This window comes from Marmota flaviventris, chromosome 16 (genome assembly GCF_047511675.1).
Source record: "Marmota flaviventris isolate mMarFla1 chromosome 16, mMarFla1.hap1, whole genome shotgun sequence".
NCBI classification, from domain to species: Eukaryota; Metazoa; Chordata; class Mammalia; order Rodentia; family Sciuridae; genus Marmota; species Marmota flaviventris.
The window spans coordinates 35,745,791-35,770,878 of record NC_092513.1 but is presented as its reverse complement, the minus strand read 5'-3'; the positions used below and the strand labels follow the sequence as shown (position 1 = coordinate 35,770,878).

General features: G+C 41.0%; 1 protein-coding gene across 1 annotated transcript in view; it reads left to right on the top strand.

The window, feature by feature from the left end:
- The window catches only part of Fhod3 (formin homology 2 domain containing 3), a 439,678-nt gene that overhangs the window by 225,800 nt on the left and 188,790 nt on the right, over positions 1-25,088 (top strand). The window lies entirely within an intron of this gene.

The following is a 25,088-nucleotide window of genomic DNA, read 5'->3' as shown; positions in this document are numbered from 1 at the left end:
TTGCCTCTGGCTTCTTGTCATCTGCATTTAAATCATGATCCCTTTCATTATATCGCTTCAACAAATAAGCTTTCCACATACATCAAAGCAGATTGCTTAATGACTACAGAAGAACTGGGGTGGCATTGGCATGAAGTACTGGGCAGGTTGGTAGGGCCTTTCCCACTATGGTCCTAACACGGAGCATCAGGGCCTCAGGGGTCTCGTTAGTTTTTGCTGAGCGTACAGAGCACCTGTGTGTAGGTTCCTTCAAGGTTTCTTTCTGGTATAGCTCTCAGAATTGTAATGGCTGAAAGTATAGGTTAGTTGGTTAGTTGAGACTTAAAAGCCTCCATGAAGAGATCTCCATGTCGGGCATCCTTGTGGCTGGAAGTTGGGGTTACTGGAGATTGGAGGTTTACCTGGGGAGAAAGGTGTTTTCCATGCCAAATGCAGAGAGCTGGTGAGGGGCTTTCTGATGAAGTTGATAGAGTTGAAGTCATTGATTTGACCCTGCTGTGATCTATAAGCCCCTTCCTGCCAGGTTATGTTCTGCTTGCTCAGTGGTACTGTGCCTAGTGATAGAAGTAGGCACTGGGGGAGAGGGTGGGATGGGAGAGTGATAAAAAGGGGTGCTGGACTAGACGGCACATTGCAAGGAAGGAGCTGGAAGTGCCCTACTTCATCTGATGTCCCTGTTTCCAGGCCCCCTGGTAGGGCCCAGAGCACACTTAATTCATTCACACCCACATGGGCCTCTACTTCTCCTAGCTTGCTGCTTCAGCTTGGTTTGTCTCAGCAACAGGAAGAACACTTGGTTCTGTTCCTCTTAAGGCAGCTTTCCAAAAGGATTAAAAGAAACTTTGCTTTTTTTTGCTTTCAATTTCAGCAGTTAGAACTCTGAAACGGGATATGCACGTGTGTGTTTACTCATTCCAAACAAAGTGGGAAATGAACCGGTGGTCAGTAAAATGTGGAATGAGCCCCAGGATATTAGGATAACAGGGAAGCTGTTACTGGGTTAGGGTTCTATGTCCAAACTCTGCTAAAACCTTTTAAAGTTCAACCTTCTTAAAATTGGCATCAAATCTAACATTCTATTCATGGGACAGCATTGGAATTGGACCTCAGAACTGAATTGAACTCAATCTCCGTATTATCCCCCTTGGGAATCTTGAGAAGTTAATGCCCTTTCTTTTAAGTACGTGGAGATCTTCTGATGACAATACTCTATGCTTGTGAAGTATCCTTGGCTAATAACTAGCCTGAGGGAGAGGTAGGAGACTTGTGCCAGCATCTCAAGGCTCCCAGGAAGTGTTCACCCTTGCTGGTCCAGTCCTCACCAGCCCCACATCAAAGCTTTTTTTACAAATGGGAATTTGGATCCCAGTGCGTAAGACTGGAATTAAAAGGCCAACAGGCCATGTTAAGGCTATTTATAATAGATGGTTTTAATGGGTTTCCCCACAGCTCTTTGTAGAGTGAGTACCATCTTGTCTTTATGAAGACAGATGTCCTGTGCCAATTAGATAGATCAGAGCTAGAGCCCAAACAGGAAGTCGAACGCATCTTGATGGCTATGATCAATGTGCTTTTCAACTCAAGGATTTCAGGGGATGGAGATTGAGATGCGTTTTTTTGACAAACTTAGGTTTAAAAATTATTTTTAAGGATTAAAGAAATTATCATTACTTTTAATATATTAAAAAGGGGGAGGGGAGGCTGGGGTTAAAAAAAAAAAAACAAAAAAAAACCCTATGTGGCAACTAGGGAGGGTAAGACAGGAGGATCACAAGTTTGAGGCCAGTCTTAGCAACTTAGGAAGGCCTTAAGCAATTTAGAAGGCCTTAAGCAATTTGGTGTTGAGAGGATCTCACTAAAGTTAAAAAGGGGTAGGGATGTAGCTCAGTGGTCAAGTTTCCTTGTACTTAATGCTTAGTACTTGCAACATCCCTCCCCCCAAAAATTCTAACACTATTTTTTAAAAGTAAATTTTGCTAGATGTCACTCCCCCCCCACCCCGAATCAACTAGCTGAAAAGGAATTGTTGGAAAACATGTTTTTCCTTATTTTTTCCTAGTTTCAAAGTTTTATTGAGGAGGTGCGAGGGGATGGTATATCTGGACCATGAATTCTTGAGATTTGGGCACTTTCTTTGTACAAGCTAAGCATTTGTAAATTGTCAGAGGTGGTTCATAGTTTTTAAGTTTCAAGAAGCACTACGTAGCCCAGAGACATGCTATTTAAAAAAAAAAATGTACAAAGCTCAGAAAGCAAGGAGTAGCTCTATGTGATACTTCATTTTTTTGGGTCAACTTGGCAGGGCCAGTGTCCCAAGTTATGTGGTCTAACATTCTGAATGTTTCTGTAAGGTGTTTTTTTTTTGGGGGGGGGGGGCATGTCATGTAAGGAGGTAGTCTTTGAATAACCAGAGATTACCTTCCCTAATGTGGATGGGGTCTCATCTAATCAGCTGGGGACCTGGATGAGCAAGAGAATGATCTATCCAGAGCAAGACGGAATTTTGCAGTAAATAGCTCTCAGACCACAAGTGCAATATCAGGTCCTTTCTGGGTCTTCAGCCTGAAGGTCTTTGGACTTGTCATTCATCTCTTTCTTGGTCTTGAGCCACCAGACCACCCTATAGATCTTGAACTTGACAGCCTCTGTAATTGTGCAAAACAATTGCTTAAATTAAAAAAGAATATTCATTTTTCCTTGTCCTATGTATAAAATATTTTATACACACATACATACACTCTTGGTTACTTTTCTCAGGAAAACCGTAATATAATTCCCTTTTGGAGGGATCCATTAACACAGAAATCTGATTAAGAAAATAAATTGGCCAGCACACTGACACATGCCTCTAATCCCAGTGGCTTGGGAGGCTGAGGCAGGAGTATCTCGAGTTCAAAGCCAGCCTCAGCAAAAGCAAGGCACTAAGCAACTTGGTGGGACCTGTCCCTAAATAAAGTAGGGCTGGGGGTGTGGCTCAGTGGTCAAGTGCCCCCGAGTTCAATCCCCGGTACCTACCAAAACAAACTGCATGGTGTCTTCCTGGATAGCCTGGTGGGACCCTTTAGCTAAGAAATTCTAATCGGTTAAACCACCTAGGATGAGCAAAAAGGAACATTCTTGAAGTTTCCAGATGCTGGAAAGGTTTTGAAGCACAGCTGGCCCCAGACGTCCCCCCATCCGTGTGGTATTGTGTGGGAGGTGAACAGCAGGTCCCTGTGTTGGCTCAAGCTGAGGTTGTGCTGAATGCTATGGAAAAGACACCATGTGTGACCATGTGCTGCTTCCCCCAAACTTGTTCTCTTTACTCTTTAAATTAGCATTTGGTACGACTGCCAGTGCTGAGTGTTTCAAAAAACAGTTCCATTTCTTAAAATAAAAGTGTTTATGGAAAAAGATCACGCTTCTAATCTCTTTCAGTTATTTATTTCTGTGATGGAAGCTGGGAACTGTCTGAAACCCCAGATGAATTGTCCTTGGAGTCGGGCAGGAGGGGTGATCGAATATCACTGTAGCAACTGAAGTCTTCAAACAAAACATATAAAATGGCTTTAACTCATTTATGGGCTTCTGGCACACAGTAGGTGTTCTTGAACTATGTGGTGTGAATGAGAGGTTCTTGAACTGTTCCCAGGCTAGGTGGCTGGAAATGTGCTTTTTATCTGTAGCCTCTTGCTTGAGGACTGGGGCAGGAAGGTGTTAGGCTTGGAGAATGAGCTGCTGAGCAGACTTCAGGAGGAGGATGTGGGGTGGAGAGGTTGGGTCCGAGGCCCTCCCACCCCCCAGCTGAGCTACCCTCAGCCCACTCAGGTAGTTAATGAGGAGGTGCAGACGCTGCCTGCTCACTACTGTCAACTTTCCTTTTTACTACTTGTTTGTTTCCTGGCTAATTGCCTCCAGTCTGTGGGTGAACGCTTTATTAGTTGGGGCCAAAGCCCAGGCATTCTCTGGCCTGATGAATCAGGTCGCGTCTCCAGGTAGCTCCCGGTGTGAGGTGCCTGGCACCTGAGTCATTGGCCGTCAGGTGGCTTTGGACGCTGTCACGGCAGCCAGCTCCCCTGGTGCCTCTGAATGTGGAAAAAACTTAGTGATCTAGAAGGGTGGCCACAGCTGAAAAGAGCAAAGGAGACACAGGGTGCCGGAGCAGTTGGCTTTTTTTGCAGGAGACCTACAACCTACGTGAGTTCGTGCGGACAAGTCGGGGCTTGGCTGCCGAGGACCACATTCCCCTTTCTGGTGAAGCCTCTCAAGTGCAGCCACCTCCTTCCTCAACATCTTCCCCAGGTGTGTGTTGTTTTTTTTTTTTTTTGAGCACTGGGTGCTTTTCCAGCAAGATAATACTGCCTGCAAAATCTGTTTAAAGGTTTCTAATTTTTAAAAAGTAAATGAAGAACAGCCTTGCTTTGGTAGCTGGGATTTTTTTAGGTGGCAGTTCTAGAAAAATTATGTAAACATTCTTTTTCTCACACTTCTAACTAGGTTAATGATGCTATCTACCTGGTATTGGCATGAGGGGTCCACGTGGGATTGCTTACAGATTCTCTCCTTGTTGGATACTAGAACTTGATTAGAACTTGCAGTGTAAACTTGTTTGAGAGGATAGCTACTGTGGCTTGAACCCAGGGACACTTTATCACTGAGCCATATCCCCATCTCATTTTAGTTTTTTGAGACAAGGTCTTGCTAAGTTACTGAGTCTGGTCTTAAACTTGTGATCCTCCTGCCTCAGTCTCCCGAGTTCCTGGGATTACATGTGTGCGGTACCAAGGTCACCTGGCAGTGGAAATGTTTACCTGCCTCAGCACTTAAAAGTTGACCCATGATCACTCTGTCTCTTCCCATCTCCTCCCTTTTTTTGTTCCCCTCTCCTTCTGTTTTCCTTTCTCTTCTCTGCCTCCTTTGCTTTTGATCATCAAAAATTGATTCTGTGTCTGAGGAGCTAGGACCTGCATATATGCTACTGATGAAGACAGTTGTGCCTAATGGAACTTTCCATTTTGGCCAAGGTGACTAGCAACAGATAAAGGATATAAGTAATGACAGGTGGTGGTAACTGCTGTGATGAAAACTAGGGAGAGGAGTTGAGGGCTGTGGGTGTGAGGTGGGCAAACCCTGTTTTATAAGGGGTGGTCAAGGAGAGCCTCTCTGGATGGTGACCCTTCACTGAAGAATGGACAAAGCTGGAGAATACTCGGCACACACATAAAAAGACAATCTTCTGAATCTTGAGCAACCAACAACCTGCTGATATCATCTTAGCTCAGAGATGGTCATCATGATATATTTTTAAGTTTGAGAAACCACTTCTGCATCTGTGTTTTGATACATACAGGGAAAGTGCCTTTTCCTTCACTTGGATCAATCTCTGCCTTTATGGAGGACGCTGTTCAAACTCGATGATTCAGCAGAACATACCCAGGAAGGAGAGCAGTGGGGTGAACCAGTGGTTGGTTCTCATGAAGCAGTAGTGAACATTGCTGCTTTGATATGTGTATCTGAGTAAAATGGCTTACAGATGGTTTTGTCTTTTGAAAAATATGCTATTTGATATCTTTTTAAAAAGCTGTTTAAAGCCAATGTATGTCCCTACTGCTACTGGGAATGCAGGAAACAGGCAGCATGTAAGGAGTTACTGTGAACATTGCCCCCAAAAACCCCTTTCCTAGAGATGACTCTCCATGTGGCGTGAAAGGCTGCATTTTGGATACAGCCAGTGTGAAATCCTTCCCGAATCTGTGGGTGTGTCAAGGTAGGGTTCTCCTGGTGGAGAAGTGTGAGCTACGTGTAAGGGGAAGCCCTTTTCCACAGGAGTACAGGAAGAATTTCTGTTCGTTCTGCTGTTCTCGGGCTGCTGCTGCACTACAGCTCACCTCGAGATGCTTCTGGTCACCCTGTGTCTCCAGTGTCACCACCTTAGGGATTAATTTTCTCCCTTGGAATAGGCTTACTGCAAAGGTGCCCAGTGGCACTGTAGCTGTTAGGATTCTGTTCACAACAGCTCCTAACATCTTTCTTCAGACTTGGGATGTTTCATTTAAAAAATTGACCTAGGGCACCTTAAGGCAGCCTGGAACGTGTTTGCAGTGATTGGCTGGTTGAAACTTTGATGCCATTCCCAGGGGATGGCCTCTGTGGAGCTTATTGGTTTTTCAGATGCTGTTCTATCATTGGCCACAGTGGTATTAAGGAGCAGCTCTGGAAAGTAGCTGCTCTTCCATATCCAGCTCCAGGAAGGGAGAGCAGCAGGCTGGAATGGCCATTAGGGCTGGTGCTTCTGTGACAGCACAAGGCGAGTTGATTTTTGACTTGGACTTTGGGATCTCCACTGAATTAGCCCATGGGCAGATTTGCTGGGGCACCAGTCTTCCCACTGCTTGCACATGGTGTGCTCCGGCATAGTAGTAAACGGGTGCTGTGGAGGGACCCTAGCACATGCAGCTCAAGGAGGTTAGCAGTGACACAGAACACTTGCTCCATGCTGAGTCTCAAGTGCTGGCTCCCCCAAATCTGTCAGCCATTCGTTTACTCTAGTTATGGGAAAATCGGTATAAGAACCTAAAGCAAGAAGTGACTTTGAAGCCAGTGTTGCCCATGGACATGGATAAAGTGTCAACTTGTCCTGAGTTGATCCTGATGAGTGTGCAGTCTGTCACTGCCCTAAGGCATCTCCTGGGAGAGCCTGCATCCCCCCAACCCCGCCCCAGTTCTCCGCCTGCCAGGAGCTAATTGGCTGTGCTCACAGGGACAGTACAGGAAGTGGCATCTTGAGGGATGGAAGGCATGGGGGTGTGTGACTGAGGAAAGCTTAAGCCCTTAAAGCCCGTGGCAGCACCAGGGTTGGTCCATTCAAGCAGGGTTTGTCCATCAAGGTGTGATGCACTTGATGGGTGGAAAGTTTGCCCCTCCCTCCTCCTCAAGGGTCATGATTTCAAACCACACCAATGGCCAAGACTTAAAGGAGAACTACCAGAAGTAGGAAAGGCTTTTGGTGTTCTTTTTGAGGTAGATCCATCACCAGTTCAAACGGCTCATTATAAAACCAGACGCAAGGAGCTTAAATATTTATCTCCACAAATACAATAAGACAAACCAGGGAAGAAGGCAGAGAAGGAAGTTCAGAAAGGAAACAATGTTGGTGGGAGTTGGTCACCCACTGAGTTTCACAGATCTGTGTCCTTTATTCCCACAGCCAACTTGTCACCTTGTCAGGCCCAGCAGGAGCCGAGGCGAGGGTGCTGTTGGGCAGGTTCCTTTCCGAAACCTGCAGATTAGATCCAGGCCTGGGAGGACGAGGATTACAGCAGAGGAGTGAAGTTTCGATTGCTTAGTGTTTAAGAAAAAAGTTTGTTCACTCAGACATCAGCTGAAAGTTGACTCTCTGCCAGGCATTGTTGAGCTCTGGGATGTGAAGATGCCCCAGAGAGATGGCACAAAGCTCTGACATGATATGCTGGGGGAGAGTATTAAGTCATGGTGGTGTTAGTTTTGTAAACTATTGTCTTTTGTTAGGTAACTATTGATATTTTAAGGCATAATTTACAATATATTAAAATGTTGACACATTTTGACACGTATGCACTGGAAAAACCATTGCCTCAACCAAGATAATGAATGTATTCATCATCCCAGAGTTTCCTCATGCTCCCTGATAGGCCCTCTGGTTCCCAATGTCACCTATTTCTTCCCATCACCACTGATCTTCCTAACACCATAAGTTACAGTCTGATTTGTACAATTTTATGTAAACTGAATTATATAGTGTGTGTTTGTTGCTCAACTTTCAGCAGAATTTTTTTGGAAATTCTTACTGCATGTTTTGATTGCTTTGTGGAAGATGCTGTAATTTGGATCATGAATGTCCCCAACGATCCATATGTTGAAGGCTTGCTTCCCTGGATGTGATACTATTAGGAGGTAGTAAAACCTTTAGAAGATGGGGCCTGGGGAGAGGAAGTTAAGTTATCGAGGGAATGTCTCTGAAGTAGATATTGGCATCCCAACTCCCCCTCCCCTTCTGGCCATAAGGCTAAGAAGCCTTATCTACCAAGGGCTCTTATTGCAATGTCCTGTGCCACCACAAGCTCAAAGCAACAGGATCAAGTGACCACGGACCAAAACTTCTGAAATCACCAGCCAAAATGAACCTTTTCTCTTACTAAGTTGATTAGCTCCAGTGTTTTGTCAGAGATGGAAAACTAATAGAAGAGTAGCATTCCATTGCATGGTTTTACCACAGTTTATTCATCCATGAGCTGATGGGTATTTGGTATTTCCAGTTCTAGACTGTTCAAAATAAAGCGCTGGTGAACATTGGGGTACAAGTGTTTGTGTGGACATATGCTTTCATTTCTTTGTGGTACAAACCTAAGAGGGAAGGGTTGAATCATAAGGCAGGTGTATATTTAACCTTTCAAAATGCTGCCAAACATCTCCAAAGGAGTGGGGCCATTTTATATTCCCACAGTAGTGTGTGACTCCAGTTTGTTCATCACATGCTTTTTGTTATGTGCCTCACTGAGGTTTTAACTTCCATTTACCTAGTGACTAATGATATTGAATCTTTTTATGTGCTTATTCACCATTCATTCATCTCTGGGTGGAATGTTTGTTCATCTATTATCTAGTTTTTAATTGTCCTGTTCCATATTTTTTCTTACTATTTCTCTTATTGACTTCTTACTGAGACTTCCTTAATATTCCAGATACAAGCCTTTTAAATCTGATTTGCAAGAATTTTCCCTACCCCGTAGCCCCCCGTTCTATTTTCTTAAGTGTCTTTCAGAGCAGTCACTTTTAGCTTTGAAGACATCAAATTTATCAGTTGAACAATGCATTAGTGTTGTATCTGAGAAATTTTTACCTAAATTGGTCAAAAAGATCTATTGTCATTTTTCTTCTAAAATGTTTGTACTTTTATATCATACGTGAAAGTTTAAAAACTATCTTGAATTAGTTTTTGCCTATAGTCTGGATCAAAGTTATATTACTCTACCCGTGTATGAAGAACTGTTCCAGTACCATTTGTTAATACAGCGTTTTTCCCCCCTCTGAATTATCTCAGCACCTTTGTTAAAAATCACTAATCTCTATCAATTATGGGACTCTATTCTGTTTCATTGGTCTATGTGTCTATATTGATGCTAATGCCATACTGTCATGATTATTGTAGAATAAGCCTTGAAGTCAGGAAGTTAGAAGTCTTCTAGGTTTGTTCATGTCTTTTGCTTTTTCAAAAGATCTATACTTGGTCCTTTGAATTTCCTTATGAATTTTATTTTGCCTATCAATTTCTATGGCGGGGAAGCCTGCTGGGTTTTGATTGAGCATGTATTAAATCTATAGATCAATTTGGAGAGAACTGATATCTTCAGAATTCTTTTTTTCATCCATGAACATGGTAGTTCTCTCCATTCACTTAGGTCATGAATTTCTCCAGGAATATTTTGTAGCTTTCAGTACATAGGGACTACATACCTGTTTTGTAATTTATCTCTAAGAATTTTATGGTTTCAATGTATTAAATTGTCAAATTCTAATTGCTCATTGGTACCATTTAGATATGCAACTGAATTTTACATATTGATCTCGTGCCATGCAATGTTGTTGAACTTAATCATTTAACTAGTTTTCATAGGATTTTTCTGAGGTGTTCATATCAGTAAATAATGCCAGTTTTGCATTTTTGGTCCAATCTACATGTCTTTGAATTTCTTGTACTGGCTATAACGTTAAACAATGTTGGGTAGAAGTGCTAGAGTGGAAATTCTTATCTACCTATCTTGAGAGGAACATCATTCTTTTACCATTTGATAGTGTTTCTAGAGGGTATTTTTTTTTCTTTTTTGTTCTTTACCAACTTGAAGTTTCCATCGTTTCCTTAGAAAAGGAATACATGTTAGATTTCGTTAAATTTTTTTTCTTAAACAGTATTTTATTGATATAATTTAAAATTGTTAAACAGGGACAAACTGTACTTGGTCATGATGTATTTTAATGTTGCATTTGGTTTTCTAATTTTTACATAGTTGCATCTTTGTTCATGTTGCTCTGTTTTTTTTTTTTTTTCAAATTAGTTGTCAGTGGGCCTTTATTTTTATCCATTGATACGTGGTTCTGAGAATCGAACCCAGTGCTTCACACATGCTAGGCAAGCGCTGTACCACTGCGCCACAACTCCAGACCTGTATTTTTCTTCAATGCATTTGATTTTGTTAGTGATTCTAGTCTCATTGGGTGAACCCTTCAGTTATCTGAAAGAGTTTGTGTAGGATTGTCATCATTTCAAACTTTTTGGAATTTACCAACATAGGCAGTCACCTGGGCCTGGGGAAGCCTTTCTGGGAAACATACAAGTACAAATTTTATTTCTTTAATAATTATTGGGCCATTTCATTTATTTATGGTTCTTGATTGACACTTCACTAGAAAGTTTCAGTCAAAGAAATTGGTCTATTTCATGTAAGTTGTTGCATATTTTGGCCTAAAGTGGTTTTTTCTGGTACTTTGGGTTGAACTCACAGGCACTCAACCAGTGAGCCACATCCCTAGTTCTGTTTCTATTTTATTTAGAGACAGGTTCTCACTGAGTTGTTTAGTGCATCGCCATTGCTGAGACTGGTTTGAACTCGTGATCCTCTTGCCTCAGCTGCTGGAATTACAGGTGTGTGCCTCTGAGCCTGGCTGGTATTTCTTATATTTCCATATGTGCAGTTTATAGTGTTATCAACAAGGCAATTTGTGGTGTCTTTTCTGATCACCCTAGATAGAGTTGTATCAATTTTATTGATCTTTTCAAGGAACCAGATTGATTTTTATCTTTGTCAAATTTCACCAATGTCATCTTTGATATTACCTTTCCTGTTTACTGTGGGTTTAACTTGATCTTTTTCCCGTTTAAGGTGGAAACTTCCGTCATTAATTTAAGACCTTTATTGTTTATAATTTGGACATTTAGTGCCATAAGTTTCCCATACTTCTCTTTACCAGTGCCTGATCTATTTTGATGTGCTGTATTTTCATTTCTGAATACTTCGAATTTCCCTTTTGGTTTTTTGCTCAACCCTGGCTTATTTAGAAGCATGTTACTTATTATAAAAATATTTGAAGATTTGGCAGAGATCTTTCTATTATTGAAGTTAATTCCATTGTTCTTGGAGAACATGCCTTGTACAACTGGAATCCTTTAAATTTATTGAGACCTTTTATCGGTCACAGTCTGGTCTGTTCATGGGTACTTGAGCAGAATGTACAATCTGTTGTGTGGAATAGTCTATAAATGTCAATTAGGTTAAGTTGGTGGGTAGTTTTTCGAATCTACATACTGACTTTGTCTTTTATAGATTGCTGTGTGTACTGTTGAAGTTTTCGACATTAATTGTAGGGTTTTTAAAAATCGGTTTCTGCTTCAGATACTCAATTCCTCTTCACAGATTGACCTCTTTACTGTTATGAAAAGATACTTTTTCATCTCTGGCAATATTTTCTGAAAATCCTTATTGGCTGAAATGAATAGTCAGTACTACTTTGTTTGGATTAGCATTAGCCTTGTATATTTTTTCATTTGTCTACTTTAAGTTTATTTTTGCCCTCACATGAGAAGTTTGCTTTTATAGGAGTCATCTAGGGTCTCGCTTTTTTATGCAATCTCACTCTAAATTGGCTTATTTAGATTATTTAATTTAATTTGACTGTTTAGGATTGAACTTATAATTTTGCTTATTGTTATTTGTCTCATCTGCAACTTCATTGCTTTTACCCCCTTTGTGCTTCTAGAATTATTAAAGTTTGTGTAGGTTTTTTTTCTTGCTATAGTTTCTTTCAATGGACACCATTGCACTAGGGATAATAGTGTATATTTTTAACTCATCAGATTTTAAGTGATATTAAATCACTGTAAACAGTATAAAAATCATTCAACACCATTGTCATACCCTTTATTTTCATGTGTATTGTAAATTCTATATAACATTGTTATGTTTAAGCAGTCTATTATCTTTTCAATGAGCTTTAATAAATGTAAAATAATACCATAATAGTTACCTTTTCAATGTTCTTTATTCTTAAAGATGGATGGTGACATTTGGCACCATTTCCATTATGCCTGAAGGACTTCTTTGTAGTGCAGTCCTGCTGTTGGTTAATTATTTCACCTTTGCATGTCTGATAAATCCTTGGTTTTTCAAGTATACTTGCATGGGGAGTAAGACCCTAGGTTGGCAGTCTGTTTTTATTATAAAATTTCAATTTTATATATGTATTTAAAAATGACTAATTCTTTCCCAATGCTCTCTAAATCTTGTCTTTGGATATCTTTCTTCAAATTTATTCTAATTGGTTTATATGACAGCAAAATGCATTTTGGTCCGTTTTACACAAATGGAGCACAACTTTTTCATTTCGCTGGTTGTACGCGATGTAGAGTTGTACCACATGTGCAGTCATACATGTATGTAGGGTAATTATGTTCATCTCGTTCCACCATCTTTCCTTCCCCCCATTCCCCTCCCTCCCATTTGCCCAATATAAGTTTGTCTTCTCCCCACGCCCCCTCTCCCCATCATGGATCAGCATCCATTTACCAGACAACATTTGGCTTTTGGGTTTTGGGGATTGGCTTACTTCATTCAGCATGATATTCTCCAACTCTATCCATTTACCTGCAAATGCCATAATTTTATTTTTTATCAGTGCTTTTAATATGTTCTGTTCTCCTCTCACATCATTTCCACCAATAAATCTGCCGTTATTTGTCTTTATTCCCTGTACCTGTGTCTACTTTATTTCCCTTTATCAGTGGTTTCGATCAATTTGGTCTGAATTTATGTGGTTTTCTTCATGTTTCTTGTGTTTATGACTTATTGAATATCTTAGATCTGTTGACTTAAAATTTTCATTAAACTTAGGGAAATTCAGTCATTCCCTCAGACATTTTTGCCCTGGTCCATCTTATCTCCTTCAGGGACTCCAATAAGAAATATGTGCCACAGCTTACCAATGCTTGGTTTACTTTTAAATTATTTCCCCCTATGTTTCATTTTGGATAATTTGCATTAAGTCTTCCATTTCATAAATCGTTACTTTCATTGTTTAATCTGCTGTTAATTCTATCCAAAGTTCAGTTTGGATATTGTTAATCTTTCATATCCCTAACTTTTTGAATATAGGGGTTCTATTATAACGAGGTTTCTAAGGTTCTTGACTGATATTCTAATATTAATTTTAACAGATTAATATTTCTCTAGTCTTATTTTCCTGCTTCTTTGAATGCCTAGGTAGTTTCTCCACACATTTTAACTTGTACTGGTTGCATGCTGATGTTTTTGTACTCTTGCAAATATTTGTAAAGTTTGTTCTGGGACACAGCTACATGGACAGTTTTGTTTTTGCATATTGCTTTTGTGTTAGATGGAACCAGAGAAGCATTTAGTTTGGGACTAATGATTTCTTGTGAATAGAACAAGATCTTTCTGAATGGTGTACCAAGTGCCCCAAGAGACTTCCTAGTCCGGCCGTGGTAATAGTCCTGTATCATGCTGGTAACTTTCTTCCCATTCCCTTTGGAGGTTCTTTTCCTGTCCTCAGGAACTCTGAATACTCACAGGGGACACTCGGTTGATTCCCAGGTTTCTTTCTTGGGCATTTCTCTGCTATATTTCCTCTGAAGTCTAATTTGCTCCCCTAGGTCTTGTAACCTGGGGAGTTTGAGCCTTGCAGGCTTCCCCTCCACTGTCATGGCATAGAATCTTCTCAAGGCAGTAAGCTGGGCTAGTTGAGGACTTAACCTCCTTTGTTTTCCAACTTTCTGAAATAGCATCTGTGTTGCTTGATGTCTAGTATCTTAAAATGAGTTGTTATATTTAGTCTAGCTTTTTGTATGTTTCAGAGAGGAGAAATTTGATCCATGTTTCTCTTGGCCAGACACACAAGTCTTGCAACCATTTGTATCTAAAATGTATTGACAATGTGTAGTGACCTACAACAAAATGATTAAACATTTTCACCTAATATTCTACCTCTATTGTTAAATGTTACAAGTTTATAGAATTTCTAACATATTCAGCATTAAAACACTTAACGCCAAATTTGTCAGATATATTAAAATTCACAGCATATCATAATTATAACCTCACAAAAGTATACATTTGTATGAATAAAGACTCAGAACACAGTCAGCCCTCTGGATCCATAGATTATACATCCATGGATTCAACCAACTGTGTGTGGAAAGTATTAGAGGGGGGAAAAAGCATCTGTACTGAACATGTACAGATGTTTTTCTTGTGCTTATTTTCTGAACAATAGTATAATAACAATCTACAACATATAAAGGATTAAAAGTAATCTAGAGATTTAAGTATATGGGAGAAGGTATGTAGGTTATATGCAAATAATGTGCTTTTTTTTTTTTAAGGGACTTTGAGCCTCAGTGGATTTTGGTATCTACAGGGAAGTCCTTGAAGCAATCCCTACAGATATCAAGGGGTAACTGTACACAAATGATGCATCCTGCACTTCAGGGAAATGGAATTATTTCCTCCTCATTTAGGAAATGTATTCATTACTGCATTAGAATGTATCAACTTAGAATTAATTTGATCATCCATTTTGAACTATTATAAAACATTACAAACATACAAAGGAGAGGAATAAATACATGTGGACATACCACTGAACTTAAAAAAAAAAAAAATCGGCATTAACAATGTAGTTGAAGGACCTTAGTGCAGCAATTTGTAATTACCTTTTGTTTTCCTCTTTGATTATTGCTGTGCTGACCACTGCATATATTAATCTCCGGGCCATATGTAGTACTGTTTTTATTTTTGCAAACTATTAATAGGATTATACATATTTTCTGTGATGTTGTCATTAAGTATTCCAAAGACCTCTTCATGATGAAGTGTTTCTGGATGTACATAGTTTCATAATCTTCCTTTGGATGGAATTAGATTGCCTTAATGTTTTACTCTTAAAAACATGCTAAAAATTCTTGTCTCTGTACATGTGTGGATTTCTCTAGGTTAGAGTATATAGGTATGAGAAAATTTGTAGGCTTTGGGGTTGATAATTGTTTTATGTAGACAGATTTCATAACCTCTCTGGTATTACCTGTTCTCTGGAAGTAAGCTTGCTTTATATCTCCAGGTACATACTTTTTCCCATATGATTCTTAAAAGCACCATAAATTCCACTATTAATTAGACCAACTGATACTGAGAGAATCTGGAACCTTCCAGATTTATCTGTAATTGTCTTAGTTACCTAGCATTAGGAGAGTCTTGTAGAATGTTATGTTTATTTTGGCACCTTTCATGAATGACTGCTGATGCATAAAGTCACTGCATAATGAGGCCCTTAGAATTTGCCTGCTTGGGCCCACCTTGGGCTGAATTCCTCTTGGCTACATCATAGTCAAGCTGCAGTGCTTCCTGCCAGTGTCCATGTTCATGTTCAGATCCTGTGCTTGGCTAAGCTGCCAGTTCTGCCTTCTCTGAAAGGCTGTCCTCCTGTGACTAGTGTGTTCACATGATGGGAAGAATCACCTGGCGACAACCAACTGGGTCCTCTTCACCTATTGTTAAACACTGTCTTCTCTCTTCTGATCTCCTCAGACCACAGTCGGTCATCACTTTCTAATATTCCTCCATGATTTCTTGGAGGAGAATTCTGCAAAAATTGGCTGGTTTTCAGGGCTGGGTGATTTGGGAAAGTCTGTGGTTTCAAAGACCTCCAGGCTTTGGTCACCTTACTATCTATTGTAGAGCCATCTCAAACCCACTACACAACATTGTTCTTTGTTTTCTGAGGACCCCTTATTCTGCTACAGCATCATCTGTTTCAGCAAGAGGAGGAAGGAGGGTAAGATGAGTGACAGCATATGGTGTGACATCAGTCCCTTCTCCACTGGGAAGAAAGCTGTTAAAATAGGTCCCTTGACTTTGCTCTGGCCTCCTTTCTAATAGGCTGCCATTGGCATGTGATTATTGCTTACTAATTAAATACGACTCATTTGTAGCCCCTACCCATACTTGCTCCCCAGAGTCCCTCTACTGTATTTTAGCAACTTACCTGGGTACAACATACATCTTAAAGATAGTCTTTTACTCCCTTTGTCAGGCCTGAGCTCTCCCTGAGGATGCATGTGTTTTGGTTATCCTCACGGTTTTATCCTTACCCAAGAGGACTTGATGTAGAGGAATCGGCATGGTTAGTAGATGATAATCTGAAGTGATTGCTGTTAAAATGTCTGTCTTTTACAAATTGTGTAAAACAAAGGACCATGTGGATTCATTGCTAGGGCCCCTTCCCAGACCTGATGTGTGGGAAGGAAGGACCTGGAGGTGTAACACTGTCCCACAGTATGAATTACAGTGTATTAACCACCTCGGGGGATGCACCCTGGAGCCCTTGCCTCTATTAATGGCATGTGCACAAGCACGGGGGGAGAGGGATATTTTTCAAAGTATTTTGAATCTTTTTGGGCAACCTGAAATCACACTCTACACTTTACCTCCTTGCTAGTCTGATTTTTTGGACGTGGTCCATTCCACTGTGCCTTTGAGCAGCCGGAGTGAGTGTACCCCATCTTGGCTAAATAGACTAGCATAAAGGGAATACATATTGCTCAAACTCTTAAGAACTCTGCCTTTTATCTGAAGGTACTTTGGGCTGAACGAGAGCCCAAAGCTTACCTTATAAGTCAGGGCTTGTTGGAAAGATGGTTGCAGGGCCCTGGAATAAGAGCAGTGGAGTGTGTTGGTACAGAGTATCCATGGCTGGAAACCAGGTGAGGAAATGCCCTTAATGACGGGGAACTGTCCACTTAGTGGGTGTACAGTAGTTTGCCCATGATTGCTTAAGCTTTCATGAGACTGATACATATATATTTCTGTCATTTGACTGTCATTGCAGTTCCTTGAGAAATATCTCCATGTGTGCTGGTTTGTGTTTTTCCTCTGAGGGGGAATTTGAAGCCCCAGAGGTCAAACCATGTGCTCACAGTTGCTTGTTGAGTAGAGACAATGCCAGGTGGCCTCAACCCTGAGTTTCTTTGGCTTGAGAGCCCAGACTTGCAACACCTCCCTGGCCCGCCTCCTGCTTCTCCCCTCAGGCCCATCATGGAGCATGGGGTTCTGTCGGTCTTTACTCCTGACTGATGCAGTGTTCGGTACGGTATGTTTGGCCAAGGTGGTTCCTGCCAAATGGGCCTAGCAGAGTGGAGTCTGGCGTGTCACAAACGCCGGGACAGTTCGCATAAGTACATGCGTATGGTGGTCTTAAAAGCTAAGCATTTGGGCCAAATGGAGGGCAATACTCGTCACAAATAGATGCATAGTGTGCTGAAAAGTTTTGCTGCAGGCCTCTTTAATCTTTTCAGTTAAAAAGTGACTTTTTTTCAAAGTCACTGTGTCTGCGAAGCGTATGTTTTTCAGTTTAAGAAATTATGGGTCACAAGGCAGTATGTCAACTTTCCCCCATTATCTACCTAAGGAACTTCTAATACATTTTGTTCTTAATTACCCTCTACTCTCGGCTTCCATGAAATTTGAATTCTGCCTCTACACTGTATACTTATGTGCTATACTTCTGTGAAGACCATGAACTTTTGTAATATTTATTCTGTTTCTGCTCCCAAGAACCAGTGTTATTTCTTGCTCCTGTAGGAAACTCGTGGTCTACAGTATTTAGTTTCAGTAGAGGACATGAGAAATGCTTGTATATTTTTAGAAATAAAAACAAAATACTAATCACTGACAGCCTGTAATGACTATTAGGATGGCAAAACAATTCATGTCTAATGAGCATGTAATTATAGCTGCCAGGAAATAGCTATTAAATAAATGGAATCTACTGCATTGGCCAAGGAGACGGGATGGGTGGTGGCAAGCAGCCTTGAACGCATGGCTTTATTGCCTGGGTCGGTCTGCAAGGGCTGCACAGGGCTCAGATTTATTTGCACACAAGGTGACACCCCCAGAACTATTAGTGCATACTTCCAGGTCAAAAGGCCATGCCACCTGCATCTGGAAATCTTGTCTGTCTTGCTGTTATGATTTCTGCGGTGGGCCTTACACCACTTGTTTTTAGCCAAGGAGTATTTCTGATAAGACTGACTTTTTATTATTGTGGTAAAAATACATATCATTAAACCATTTCAACCATTTTAAATTGTAATTCAATGGTATTAGTTACCTGTGCCGCCGCCACCATTGTCAAAACTTTCATCACCTCCAATTCTCTACCCATTAGGCTGATGTAGCACAGAAGAGGCTGGAGATGGATACCTGAGGAATTACCAGGAAGCAGGTTTATTGGCTGTAGCCAGTTCAGAGGGGCTTTCATTTAATAAAATTTTCCTCTGAACTGGTTACAGCCAATAAACCCAACACTAGCTTCCTCAGCTGGGGACTGTGGGTTTGAGTCCCATCTGGGTCACCAAACGATGTCCTGTGTCTGACAAGAAGAGGAACATAGATGTTACAAATATGGTGGGGGGGTTCTCTTTAATAATGGTAAGGGTTTTCTGAGGGGGGAGTCTCTGGGCTACTTCAAGGCAATTACTCCACGGTCTCTCTCCCTCTCAACCCCTCTTAAGTTGCCCATACTAGATATTTCACATAAATGCCATCATTATTTGCTCTTTGTGTTGGTTTACTCCACTAGGCATAATATTTCCTCAAAGGTCATCCATGTCCATGTCGTAGCATGTATCTGATTTTTAAATGTATCCTTTAATGGATCCATATCAATGTATTTGCATATGTTTCAATGTTGGAAGGCAAATAATAGTGTGCATAATCAACCCAGATTTTAGCCATTGTTTTCTCTTCAAAAGGAGATTCCATTTTTCCATCTTCTGTGAGCATCTAAACTTCAGAGCTGACAGATAACTGAATACGGTCAAAATTAGATGCTTTCCCCCTTTTTGATTATGATATCTTATTTAGTGTGTATCATGATCTACAAAAATAACATTAAAATACATTAAGCGAGCTATAACACAAGGAATTTAGATTTAAATGGTAGGCAAATGACTACATTGGATCTTCATTTTTAGAAAATCTCATTGTACAGATCTACAGTGAAAGTCCTCTAAGAAACTAAGATTCTTGTAGATGTTACTATATTATAGTATATGAGAATTGTAACATAATATTTAAGAGTTGAAATTTAAAACTGTATAAAAACTTGCAGCTGTATGCCTTTGTAAACATGTGGGAATCATTTCCAGCAGCTGGGAGTTTGAGGTGAGGGTCAGGATAGGACAGGCTGGGCTGAATGGGAACAGGGCCACCTATAGGTCCTTATGCCCAGTTGTCTGCCTTGTTGGTGGATGTGAAAGACAGTTATTGGGTATTGGGGCAGGTGGTGGGGCGTGTGTTTGCTTCTGGTTTTAGGTAGAGGCAGGTGCTGCTGCCTGACAGGTATGCATGGAATTTAACTTTCTCCATTTCAGTTCCCGATGCCATGTCTTTCCTTCCTTTCCCTTGGTATGTGATTTTATTTTAAATAATTCCCAAAAGCATATTTCTGATTTTTATAGGGTTTTGATTTATATAGTTGTATATTAAGGCAGATTTGTAGAGTCATCTGGGAAGCCTGGGATGGCAGGCAGAAACATCTAGTAGAAGCGCGCCCTCTAGTGCCAGTCACTTCACAGTGCATACCCACAGGGGCCTTGGAGTACTGTTGGGAAACATGGAACTTGGGAGCTGGGAAGCTTTGGAGGTCTTTAGGTTAAATCTCCATGATTCTCAGATGATAATTAGCATAACAGCATCAATAAGCACTGCCTGAGAGTCAGCCTTGTGCTGTGATCATATGCAATCTTACTGCAACAACATAGGATCAAGTTTGGATTTTTCTACTTTACAAATGCATAAGCTTTGGGTCCAGAGCCTGAGTATCCTGTGCTTTTCAGAAGCAGGAAATGGTGAGGGCATTTTAAGAGCCAGTATGCTAAAAGTGTCCCTGGGTTTGAGTCCTGTGAGTTCTGCTTGATGCTGTACTGTTCTGAAAGGAGAAATGAGAGGAACTGTTTGTATACTTCTCAAGTCCTAGATGGTCACCTGTCTTCTGCCAGCTAAGTGCACTCCATCCTTAAAGAAACTTCACTTATCTTCCTCTGCCTCCACAAAAATCTTAATTACTTGGACTCATAGCATCCACAGGCTTCCCTGGATTTAGGTATTTATGAGCTCCTTCTCATGTGCTTGGGCTTAATTATTCTCTCCAAACCTCACATGCCTTGTGTCTGTCACCCAACAGGCAGCAATGCCATTCAACGGTGGATGCCCTGTGTCATTCCTCCTGCATGGATCTCCTCTAGTAGGAGGAGCCATATCTCCCAGGGTCACTGGTCAAGTCATTATCTCTTACTCAGGATGTCATACCAGGTCTCTGGGAAAAACACATGAGGGTGAGTAAAGCCACTCTGGCTGCTACTGACCCTGTAGAGTCCATTTCTGGTTCATTTCATCTCTAGTTCTGACTTGCTGTGGGGAGGCTGTGAGCTCACTGGTATTTCATCAATGGAAGTCCTGGAAGATCATTATACAACAGATAATTAAAAACGACTATTTTTCTTTCCATAGAGAAATTAAGAGTCTGCCAAAAATTAGTAGAGGCTCAAAACCTGCTAATGTATTAAAATTTTCTTCATTCCTTTGGTTTCTCCTTATCTAAAGAATGGGGGGGGGGGGGCGTGTTGTGGAATGAGAAAGACTAAGAGGCTGGGGCACTTTGGTCTCACCAAGGTCACCACAGCCTAGGATAATGAGGCCATTCCTGTTCTGGTGACTGGATAGCAACGCCCTTGTTTAAACATGGAAAGAAGGTGAATTAATAGTTCAGAAGGAAATCGGTTTTCTGTATGGTATTAGATGGGAGAAGAGGCAAAGCACTTGACCGCAGAGCATCCTTATGGGAAGGAAAGTTGAGAAAGATACACATCAGTGATACTAATTGAGGCCCCTCACACCCCTAGAGTTACTGATTAGCTTAAAAGTATTAAGTGAGAATCTTGGTCCTGAATTTAAATTTAATGTTGGACTTTTTTTTTTTTGCATTGAGATGGGCGTTTTATGTTTTTTTTCTAACAATGATGCTTTAGGAAATTTGTTAAAATACTGCTTAATGTCAACAGGGAACTCAAAATTTTGACACCTTGTTGGAGCTCTTTGTGCTGATTAAATTCTTGTCTCCAGCCTAGAATTGGCAGCATATTCTCCTTAATTTTCATGCAGTCATGGGTGTTGAAAGAGTATTTCTTTGACAGTTGCCCTTGGGGAAGACTGAGCCAGCACTTGTTATTTAGGGCAGACAATTAAGAGGAAAAAAAAAATAATGTGGAGTCCAAGGTGGTCATTTAGTTCCAAGAATGTCAACATTATCAATATGTTTACAGTACTTAGGTGTAAGTTGGGGGCTTTGGTTGAATAATGGAAAGTAGAGATCAGCGAATCCATTTCAGTGTTAATCAGACCATTAAAACTCAGTTGTCTTAGTTGAAATTCCATCTTCTAGATGAATTAACTCTTCCCAAAAGAAAAGGTTTGAGTGGGGTAGGGGTGGGGGGGCGGTTGTAGTCTTTTCTCCCCTCTGTGGAGTTTTCTTTGAAAAAATACAGCAAGAGTTTTTAAGTCAGAGACCCTACTCAGTTCTAACTCGAGAAAGCATCGTGCCATCTTGGTGTTTAGTGTGGCCCTCCAGGAAGGACTGTATCCAACAGCATAACAGCATCCCTGTCTTCATTCCTAACAGGTCACTGGTCATCCCACTAAAGCAAATCCCCAGTGACCACTGATATATTTCTTGTCACAGAATATTGTCCTTGTGGTGAGGGAAATTTATTTTTTCATAGGATTTATCTATTTTTTTTTCCTGTACTTTTGTTAAATAGGAGTTACTTCCAGACACGTTTTTCAAATGGTAATGTTTCAGTGGCTCTGGGACAGTCTGTCACCAAATCAGTTTTGCCCACTAGGTGGTGTGTCACTGAAGTAATGAGTTTTGTTAGTTTATTTGCAAGATGGCCAAAAGTCTGAGCCTCAGGTCTCAACTTCACCTTCCCAGTGTTGGGATTTGGGGGCATATGTGGAATTAAAAAAAAAATCTTTCTAAGCCTCAGACTTTTTTTATCAGATAAAAAAAATGAAATAATCAGTAATCTGCTCATGCGTAATCGAATATAATGGTCCTTCATAAGATGGATGTTAAGGAAATGGCAGCATTTGTGTGTGTAGTTTGGGCCTTCTGATATCAAAAGGTCACTCATTGGACACTGTACAGGCCCAAGTGAATGGTTGGTGGTTTCAAGCAGTTTGAGATAAGAATGAACTCGAGTTCCTGAAGGAACTTTTAGATGACCTTGCCTTCTCTACTGGAGGTGTCACCTACAGCAAGGTGAACAGGAGTATACTGCTTACCCACCTGACCACTAAGATTGGGGATAAAAGCAAGCAGCTAAAGGCAAGGGAAGCTCAAGTTTATCCAGAGTTCTCCTTGGTTTCAAGTCTTCTGTTGATACTGCTTTTGGAAAAGAAAATGAAGAGTGGGAAGACCACAGAGGCAAACCAAAACACTCGGGCTTCCCCGAGAGGAATCTTTTGTTCGTGGTAGAACTAGTCTCATACAAGTGGATGCTTCCTTTAAAAACATGAAAAGGGCTGGCTTACAAGCAAAACTTGTAATATATCTGCAGTCATTAAAAGTGCACTAATAAAATGGCATTAAAAATCCGTCTATCCCCCTACCTCCTTGGGAAGGTGTTCCAGTGTTTGAATCTCTGCCCATTCCCAGATCCCAGGTCTGTCTTAGGGTGAAAGGAAAGACGGGACAGGGGGCTGATTAAATCTAGACAACAAGGCAGCGATCTTTAATAGTTCTTTATTTAACGAACCAGATGGTTCTGCCAACAAGAGATTACCTGTCAACTCTTTCCGTGGCATTTTTGGTGTCTTTGGCTGAGGAGAAGGACATGAAGAAGCAAGCACACAATGAATTTGGGATTCTATTCTTGTGCCTCCAATGTACAAGAAATTCTTCTTAAAAAAAAAAGTCCGTGCTAACTCTAGTTTGTAGAATGAATATATATTTTATATATGCTTGATATGAATGCAAGGAATGTGAAACTAATTGAAAATGGATAGACTTGAAATCAAAGCCCTGAGATGGCAGCAAAAGGTTTGGAGAAATGGGGGCCTTGGATGGTCTAGGCAAGAAGCTGGAAGGTCTGGCAGGCTGGTAAGAGGCAGGAGGAGCCCAGGGCCCTTCCTGAGACGAGAGGAAGAAGCAGCCCTGTCTAGCTGGCATGTCTAATGCTGAGGAACATTCAGTGGTAGGAACAGCTATTACAGATTGGAAACAGGGCGGAGGTCAAAGGTTAGAATTCTTGGGACCAGCAGTTTCCATAATCCAGGAGTGATGCTGGAAGCTCGACCTGCAGCAATACTGGAAGGAAGAGAGCTTTCAAAAAGAAGGGAGGTAGAGACAGAGGGAGGAATCAGAAGCTTAGACTGAGACAGAACTCATGGTGGACCCCAGGCTACCATCCACATCACGGCTGAGGTGGCTGTTATAAAGTGAGAGCAGAGAAAAGTTTTGATACTGGGTATGATGGTGTAAGGACACGTGACTGTCATTCCCACTGAATCTAGCTATAAAACCTGGAGAAAAAGGCACAGAGGGCTTAGAAGAGTCAATGGTGGTAAACAGACTGGGGGAGAAGACTAGAACTTGAAATAGCATTGAACAGATGGTGCTTTTCACATACGGATCTGGCGTTCTTGGTCTGGACTCACATTGGTCCCAAACCCCAAAGTGGGCATTGGTGTGGGCAGAGTTCCAGAAGCCTTCAGCCTCTATTTTGAGTAGTAGACCCCAGATGGCATGTTTTTCTATTTTCTGTTCCCTGGGACCCCACTCCCAAGGTGATACCTGCTGTGGGAACAGGGAGGGCCTGTGGCTACCTAAAACGGAGTAGCAGGGTGTAAATTTGAATGGGAGGAACTATGGTCACAAGAGGACTGAAGTGAACTCTGGTTATATATTTTTTTCTTCCTTGTTCTGCTTGGCCCCGGATGTGTATGGAGTCATAGAAAGCAAGTGGCTGAGTGCATGAAATAGTGCCCCAGCTCTCTGGCTGAAAAACTAGAAGGGAGAACCTGAGGAAATCTCTAAAACTGTCAGGAAGATAATGGAGGAGGAGGAAGGAGGAGGAGGAGTTCAGGAACCTGACCCTGAAAGTTCTGTGGAGTCTCTGGGCTTACCACAAGCTGTCAAAGCATGAATCTGCTCCAGGCAGCACACCAAAGCCTCTGAGAACCAAACAAGGTAGTTCACTGCCCGAGTCCCAGGCTGTCCCTGGTACTCTTACAGGACTGATCCGAATGGTTCAGAAAAGGCTTTGAAAGCTGAACGGACATTGGATCCACAGACCATGAAAGGAAGGTGGGTCAGGATTGGAGGCTCAAAAGGCATCAGGTTAATTGCCTGGTTAAACAAAAATGCCAACATTTTCTGTAATATTTAAACAAAAGCCAGAGATTCATAACATAATCTTCAAAATATCTAGGATATAAGCCAAAATTACTTGGCGCACAATAAGCTAGGAAAATCTCAACTTGCATGGGAAAGACAGATCAACAGACCCCAGTGCCAAGGTGATACAGGCACTGGACTTGTCGAAGTACTTAAAGCAGCTATTAAAGTGCTGCGGAAAGTAAGGGTGAACCTGTTGAAACAAATGGAAAATCCCAACGAAGAAATAGAAGACTAAAGAGACCTGATGAAAGTTACAAGTGAAAAACATAACTAATAAAATATAGGGAGCTCACTGGATATGCCTGGTAGCAGATTGGAAATTACAGAACTCAATTCAAACACATCAATAATTATATTAAATAAGACTGTCTAATACAGTTATCAAATGGATAAATGGAATAAGACCCAACTAAATGCCTACATGAAATGCACCTTGAGGATAATGCTAGTTGGAAAGCAAAAGGATGTAGAAATCATGCAAACACTAAAGAAAGCTCAAGTGGCTATACTAATGAGGAAGTACACTTAAGAGCGCAAAAAGAGGAAGA